Raw genomic sequence first — 9,254 nt, 5'->3', positions numbered from 1 at the left:
GGTGCGACATGATTACTAGTATTTTGCATGATTTTGTAATGTTTTGACGAGGCATTGACCAAATTGTTTCATATAGTGTATATCTTGTTTTTATTCATGAACATGAATTTATTGTCAAAGAATCAAATTGACTCTTTCAATGTTTGTATTCAATTTGTTTCAGGAGGAAGAGGGTGATTCTCAACCGCAAATAGATTTATTCTTCTACATAGGGAGGTATTTTAAGAAACCTAACATCTTTTACCTGTACATTATTATTAAGTATGATATATATGGTTTAGTGTAAAGCTAGTATTAATTTAGTAGTATAATAATGACTTATAACAAATGGGTTCTTAATTAACTACACTATATAAGATTAGACAATTCAAATTTCCAACACCTTTTATTAGTATCTTTAAATTTTCATTTTTCTTCTTATCAATTTTGTGTTTTCTTCAATATGTTTAATTCACTTTACAATATCAACTGCATGAAGAGCATCACCGTGTAAACCCTTTTAATTTCCCATTCAAAACATAACATATATCGTCATCTTTATTTGGAATGAGTGTTTTTTATGTTTATAAGAAATCATGTTCTTGGCATCTTCGTATGATGACCTGTAATTAACAACCGATCCAATTCGATGTTTGAAACTAGAATTGGAAAAGTTAACCATGTTGTCAACACTAGTCGTCATCAAAGAAGTGACACAAGACACCAACATAGATCCAACTTCATTAGTAATCCCCTTTTAATGATTTTTATTTCATTTTACTTTGAAACTGATATGTTGGTCTTTGGGTCTCTAATCTTATTAAAGGATTCAACAATAACTTTGTTTCTCTCAGTTTTCCGTCTTCATCACAAGGAATCACAAAGAATATTGAATAAACTTTCGACGATCCTCTTGATAATCCCTTGTGATGAAGAGAGAGAATAGAGAGATAATGGTAAAGTTTAATCTTTCATTAATATGGGAGACACCAAGATAATCATATTCTCCCAAATTAAATGCATGAAAATCTAAAAGTTGTTCACCATTCTATATTTGTGTCTCATCTCACTTTTTGGATTTTTGCTAGTGTGGATGCACATTTTATTTTGCTAATTCTCCTTTGTCCAAATTTAAATGGATCAGTTGGTTAAGATTTATTCTATAAACATGCAACGAACTTGATTCCTTATACATATTATTTACTCATTGCAACATGAGAGGAAGAAATTTGTTTTATTTCAGAATTGGAGAAAAAAGGTATATACATCATTCTTAGTGCTAATAATATTTGAAATGGAACTTAATATACTAAAGAAGATCAAGAAATGGACAAGGATAAAAAGGATCATTTAAAGATACAAATGAAGTATTCAAGAATAAATATTCTCAAATTAAAATGAAGAAATTGTTCATATTAAACAAGATGAGAATTGAACAGTAGATGATGAGCAAAAACATAGAGCAGACAATGGGATTATACAAATTAAGATTGAAAAAGTCGCTAATAAAATAAAAGATAGAATAGTTTACTCGGATATTCAATTCCACAAGAAGTAAGCTTTTATAGGATTGGATCAACACTTGGATTATTACTTCTCTAATGAAAAAGAAAGAGAGAATTCAAACAGGAAATGATGATAATGAATTCTAGTACTTAAGTATCTCTACATAAAGATGATTAATGTTTTGGGAGCTACCAAAGTTTGTCCAAATTTATGACTTTGAAACCATATACCATTTAAATAAATGTGAAGTTTAACTTGAGAAAAATGTTTTGGGTGATTAATCAAGATTCCGATGGAAAAGTGCCAATTTGTGTAAAGCATTCCTACAAAGGTAATTTTAGTGGTGTATATCTACATAAATATCATCGTAGCATCCCTATATTTCAAAATCAAACATTTCAGTCTGATGGAGAATAAGAGAACATTATATTTGTCGCTTTGATGATGGACAAAGTGTTTTGATGCTGACAAAGTAGACTATTATGCATTATACATCATCAATAAAAATAGGATAATTGTAAAGAAATAGGAGAAAACATGAGTAGTTTTAATGATATATAAAGTGAAAAATTCTATGCATTATCTAAACGGGTGAGAACCTGAGCCTACATAATGAGAAGATGAAGTGCGGCACATAAGTAGGTACTTGAATGATACAGAGCATGAAGGATAGAGTAAAGCTAAAATAACTTGTAACTGAACAAGCAGTAACTAAATTATATAATATAAATATGATATAGATACTGAATACTAAGCTAGCTAAATTCAAAGAATTTTTTTAACATGCTTAAATTGAATACAATAGTGTAAATATAGTCAATGCAATATAATCTAACTGATACGTGGAAGCTACCAATAATCGATAATAAAGCCACATGAGCTTAATGTGGAGTCTGATGTATAATCCCCATCGTGAGGACTCAATATACCTTGCCAAAGGTATAGAGGCATGACTATCATGATCATTTAATGATGCCCTCAAAGGGGATTTAAACACTACATGGCTCGTAGTTTTCAGACTACATGGGTGACTGATCGTAGTCCAAATTTATATTATTGTATTCCAAATTGAATAAGTGACTGACAAAATGAACTAATTAATATAATCCATTGGATTTTTCAAAACAGACATGCCAACTAAGAATGTAACATTATTAAATTGATATATTCACATAGTCAAAAATGAGGCATGTACATGTGAAATATTGATATATCTGACCTAGCACATGTACTTAAAGAACTAATGAAGTACATAGCTAGGAATAATGTAAGAAACAAAGTAACAACATGATAATATAATTTGAAACATTACATTATGTTGAATGCCTTGAATTGGGCCCTTAATTATCTGTCAATTCTGTATTTTGGGCCCAAGCCTGTTAGGGCGTAGCTTAGCACTATATAGAGACGGTATAGCAAACCCTATTCTGTAATTCTGTTTTTGCCTCTCCATAATAAAACTGCTCCCCCTCTTCCCGTGGACGTAGCCAATTTATTGGTGAACCACGTAAATCTGTTGCTTTGATTTTCTCATTTAATTTTCTCGTATTATCTCTAATTCTGCATAACAAATTGGTATCAGAGCCTCTCGATTAATAGATGTTCTTGGAGAATTGGAGATGACTGCTTTGAACGTGAAAATCGATAAATTCACAGGGAGGAACAATTTCAGTTTATGGCAGATCAAGATGCGGGCTTGGTTGAAACTGCAAGGCTTCTGGGCGCCGTTGTCGAAAGACAAGAACGCCGTCATTACTCCTGAGATGGCGATTCTGGAAGAAAAGCCGCACTCGACGTTCATGCTGTGTCTCACGGATGACGTCATCACGAAGGTCTCGGATGAAGAGACTGCTGCTGGTCTGTGGTTGAAGCTTGAGAGTTTGTACATGACAAAATCTCTAACCAACAAGTTGCTTCTGAAACAACGTCTATTTGGTTTACGAATGGCTGAAGGTACACAACTCAGGGAACATTTAGAGAAATTGAATACTTTGTTATTAGAATTGTGTAATATCAATGTGAAGATCGAGGATGAAGATGCTACCCTGATTCTGTTAGTATCTCTCCCAATGTCATTTGAGAATTTTGTTCAATCGTTCATTGTTGGGAAAGATACTGTGTCGCTGGAAGAAGTCAGATCGGCCCTTCATAGCAGGGAATTATGGCATAAGGCTAATGGCACAAGTACGGACATACAGCCTTCCGCTCTGTTCACCAGTAGCGAAAAGGAAAGGAAAAAAGGCGGAAAGAAAAATAAGCCAATGTCGAAGGGTGCAAAGCCGGATGATGTCTGTAATTACTGCAAGGAGAAGGGACATTGGAAATTTGACAGTCCAAAGAAGAAGAAGCAATCGGAAAAACAATCAGTTGCTGCTGCTGTTGCTGAAGAAGACACCAATTATGAAGAAGACACCAATTATGAAGAAAACATTGCCCTAGTTGAGGATGAGCACACTCATCATTCAGATGTGTGGGTTCTCAATTCTGGGGCATCCTATCACATCTGTCCTAGGAGAGAGTGGTTCACAACTTATGAGCAGGTAGACAGGGGCAGCTTCTCGATGGCCAACAGTTATGTCTGCAAGGTGGTTGGAACAGGCTCGATCAAGATAAGGACACATGACGGTAGCTTCTGCACATTGAACGAGGTCAGGCACGTTCCATTGATGACGAAAAATTTGATATCTCTCAGTCTTTTGGACAGCAAGGGATTCAGCTAGTCGGGAAAAGATGGAGTCTTGTGGGTTAGGAAGGGTTCAAATCTAATTTTGAAAGGTGTCATGCGTGGTACTTTGTATTTTCTACAAGGTTCCATGGTTACAGGTTCAGCCCATGTTGCATCGTCAGAAGTTCACCAGGAGGATATGACTAAGTTATGGCACATGAGACTTGGTCATATGGGTGAAAGAGGGATGCAAATTCTGTCAATGGAGGATCTTATTGCTGGTCATAAGGTTAAGAGCCTAGAATTTTGTGAACATTGTGTCTTTGGAAAACTACATCGCAACAAGTTTGCAAAGGCTATTCACAGAACAAAAGGCACACTTGATTATATCCATTCTGATTGCTGGGATCCATGTCGTGTTGAGTCTTTGGGAGGCTGCAAATTTTTTGTGTCCATTATTGATGACTACTCAAGGATGACTTGGGTGTACATGATGAAGCATAAAAGTGAAGCTTTCCAGAATTTCAAGGAGTGGAAAATTTTGATGGAAAATCAAACAGGGAAGAAGATCAAGAGGTTGCAAACTGATAATGGGCTGGAATTCTGCTGGTCTGAATTTGATCAATTCTGTAAGGGTGAAGGGATTGCTCGACATCTTACAGTCAGAAATACACCACAGCAGAACGGTGTAGCTGAGCAGATGAATCAAACACTTCTGGAGAGAGCAACGTGCATGCTCTCTAATGCTGGGCTAGATAGAAGATTCTGGGCAGAAGCGGTTAGTACAGGTTGCTACTTGGTTAACCGCGGACCACATACAGGAATACAGTGCAAGACACCTATGGAGATGTGGTTAGGAAAAGCTGCTGATTATTCAAATCTGGAAGCTTTTGGTTGTACGGCTTACTATCATGTCAGTGAAGGTAAGTTAGAACCAAGAGCTAAAAAGGGAGTATTTTTGGGCTACGAAGATGGAGTGAAAGGTTTTAGAATCTTGTCTCCGGCAGAAAAGAAGGTTATTATGAGCAGGAACGTTGTCTTTGATGAAAGTTCTCTGCTTAGAACCATTGTGAAGCCTACAACTACGTCAGAAACTTGGAGTCTTGATAAACAGGTGGAGTTTCAAGTCATTCAGAACGAGAGCGATTTGAAAGAACCTGAAGAAGAGGATCAAGAGCCACAGACAGAAACTGATATTCCAGAATCTATGCCATCAGATATCCATCAGAGTGTAGCTCAAGATCGGCCAAGGAGGGTTGGAGTTCGGCCACCTACGAGGTATGGTTTTGAGGACATGGTGGGTTATGCACTGCAGGTTGCTGAAGAGGTAGATACATCTGAGCCGTCTACTTACAAAGAAGCCATTTTAAGTCCTGATTCTGAAAAATGGTTTGCTGCTATGAGAGATGAGATGGAGTCCCTACACAAGAATCAGACATGGGATTTGGTCATCCAGCCTTCGGGGAGAAAGATTATTGCTTGCAAATGGGTTTTCAAGAAGAAGGAAGGGATATCACCAGCAGAAGGAGTCAAGTATAAAGCCAGGGTTGTTGCCAGAGGTTTCAACAAAAGAGAGGGAGTGGACTACAATGAGATCTTCTCACCAGTGGTCAGACATACTTCCACCCGAGTGTTACTAGCGATAGTTACACATCAGAATCTGGAGCTTGAACAACTTGATGTGAAGACAGCATTTCTACATGGAGAGTTGGAGGAAGAGATATACATGACTCAACCGGATGGTTTCCAAGTTTCAGGGAAGGAAAATCACGTCTTCAAGTTGAAAAAGTCCTTATATGGACTTAAGCAGTCTCCAAGGCAGTGGTACAAAAGGTTTGACAGCTATATGGTGAAGTTGGGATATACTCGGAGCTCATATGATTGTTGTGTCTACTACAATAGGCTCAAGGATGATTCATTCATCTATCTGGTGCTTTATGTAGATGATATGCTGATAGCTGCAAAGAAGAAGTATGACATTCAGAACCTGAAGGGTTTACTTAGTGCTGAGTTTGAGATGAAGGATCTGGGAGCCGCTCGGAAGATTCTAGGGATGGAGATCATTAGAGACAAAGAGAGAAGGAAACTTTTCTTGTCACAGAGAAGCTACATTCACAAGGTCTTAGCGAGGTTTGTAATGTCTTCATCTAAGCCTATTGATACCCTAGTGCTGCCAATATTCATCTCACTGCCATGTTAGCTCCACAGTCAAAAGAAGAGAAGGAGTATATGTCACGAGTCCCTTATGCCAGTGCCGTAGGAAGTTTGATGTATGCTATGGTCTGTAGAAGGCCAGATTTAGCACATGCAGTCAGTGTAGTGAGAAGATTCATGGGACAACCAGGGAAAGAACATTGGCAGGCTGTGAAGAGAATTTTCCGATACCTTCGAGGTACATCTGAAGTTGGTCTCATTTATTGAGGTAATACTCAGTGCTTAGTTACTGGCTATTCTGATTCTGACTATGCTGGAGATGTTGACACAAGAAGATCGATGACTGGCTATGTGTTTACCCTTGGAGGATCTGTCGTCAATTGGAAGGCAACTTTGCAACCTACAGTGACTTTGTCTACTACGGAAGTGGAGTACATGACCTTGACAGAGGCTGCAAAAGAAGGGATTTGGCTGAAAGGGTTGGTTAGTGATCTTGGTGTGCATCATGATCAGGCTACGCTGTATTGTGACAGTTTGAGCGCAATTTGTCTAGCCAAGGATCAAGTCCATCATGAGAGAACAAAGCATATTGACATGAGGTATCATTTTCTGAGAAGTGAGAAGAGAATCAAGGTGAAGAAAGTAGGAACTACTGATAATCCTGATGATATGTTCACAAAGCCGGTTCCACAGAGCAAGTTTCAACACTGTTTGGACTTGCTCAACATCAGAAGCTGTTAATTGCACTACGGGACAATTCTGAGGAAGAGGGGGAGGCCTGGCACTATCATAGTGCGTCTGAAGAATCTGTTTGGAGAATTCAAGTCAAGGTGAAGATTTGTTGAATGCCTTGAATTGGGCCCTTAATTATCTGTTAATTCTGTATTTTGGGCCTAAGCCTGTTAGGGCGTAGCTTAGCACTATATATAGACGCTATGGCAAACCCTATTCTGTAATGCTGTTTTTGCCTCTCCATAATAAAACAGCTCCCCCTCTTCCCGTGGACGTAGCCAATTTATTGGTGAACCACGTAAATCTGTTGTTTTGATTTTCGCATTTATATTTTCTCGTATTATCTCGAATTCCGCATAACAAATTTACTTATCCATGATGATATGCTAAGATTCTAGAAATCCCAGGTCTAGTAATAATAAGGGAATAAAGAATCTTAATGAATTAAAGGGACCTAATGAGCAAAAAAACTAATTAGTGAAATCCCAAATACTTAGTGATGAATTCCACAGTGAAATCTTTCGATTTTGGTGATGGAACTGATGGAGTCTTCCTGCATTCTGGAAATACGGTTCTTAATCTCTTTTATCCTCGTATGCTCAAATTTTTTATGTTTTGAAGAATGATTTGACTTAGGTAAGTTATATTTATTTTTCTAGGCTAAAACAAACAAAAATAAGGTAGTTTAACGTCAAAATGATGTAGTTTAGGGGCACATCAAAAATAGAAAAAGACCAAAAGATCCCTGCTATAAAAGTTGTGGGGGGTCACAAATAGACTACACTGATGGACTTCTGATTGAATGATTGTCCATGCTGGTAAATCGTGAGTCGGGACTAGTAGGCTCGATAAGGGATTTTGACTTACGGACTCGGACCATGGCTTGTGGTTTGACTTAGGGTCTATGATTCCAGCTATGGGTCAATACTTAGCCATATTCAGGGGATGGTTCTAGGAGGGGCACAACACGATCCGTGGATCGCCCTACGGTTCATAGGTGGATACATTAGGTTGCACCTTCAACCCCTAGAAATATGTAATTTAGTGTTCTATCATACGTTGTGTTACACATCCATTTTAAAATTACTCCTAAATCCCATTTCCCTCCAAGTTCTTCGCCAAAAATTTCATTCTCAAGGAAATGATGAAGAGCCTAGGTTTTGACTTTATGGTCTCCAATACTTTTAGGATTGTATCTCAAGGACTGTTAGTATACACATATATATTCCTTTTTTCCGCTGATCTCAAGAATTGATAATCTACAAGTGCAATTCTGAATTCAAAGTATATGTTTTCATCAATTGTCAAGGGTTGTTCTAAATTATAATTCTATTAGTTGTTTTCTACCTTTTAATGCACGAAAAAATTATTCACGTGATTTTTAGTTGAACTTAAATGAAACAATGAATGATCCATAATTTCGTTTATGATAAAAACATGGTGAATCTTTAGAAGTATGAAAGATTAATTTCTTAAAATTATGCATGATTTTATGAATTTTATGTATATTACTTGATAATGCTTTTAAATGAAAGCACAATTAATGCCTATTTCATGGGATTTTACTTTGTATTAAGAGGATATTGAGATTGAGGCACTCATGTTAGTAGATGTGAGGTCTAGTAGAAGTGTTCTAATCCTAAATATCTTCCTTCGTACGATTTCATATCTAGTTGATCAACATAAGCTAAATTTTTTTGTCCTTACCTTGACAAGTACGACATAAGTTTTAGTTGTGTTAAAGACGTCAGATTCCATGTTTTAGCTTCCATGGTCTATGTTGGTTAGCTTTAAACATCCCACAATGATGAAATGTTACCTACAAAGTATTGACCATTTTTTATGATTTGTGCCTTCTAACCCCTTATTTTATTTCTTAGATAGGTTCTTGGATATCATGACAAGTCCTTTTAGTATGATATACAATCATTTATGAATTTCTGTCATACTTGGTACATTAGTTGTATTAATGCATACTTGCACCTACATTATTTCTCTAATATAGGGTCCGACGCACCTACATCACATACTTTTTGCTAGTTGATCTCTTTTATCGACACAAATATTGGTATTTCTCATAGTATGAGGGCAAAGTCACTTTATAGATTTTCCTTATTTAAATTTATAATTCATTGTACGTGGTGTATGAGTTACATCCAAAGAAATTCATTTGACATATCAGACGACTTGTTAAGATTATGCTAGACATTTGCTTTGT

The sequence above is a fragment of the Solanum lycopersicum genome, chromosome 7 (genome assembly GCF_036512215.1).
Source record: "Solanum lycopersicum chromosome 7, SLM_r2.1".
In the NCBI taxonomy this organism is placed as follows: domain Eukaryota; kingdom Viridiplantae; phylum Streptophyta; class Magnoliopsida; order Solanales; family Solanaceae; genus Solanum; species Solanum lycopersicum.
This window is presented reverse-complemented; position numbering follows the sequence as displayed.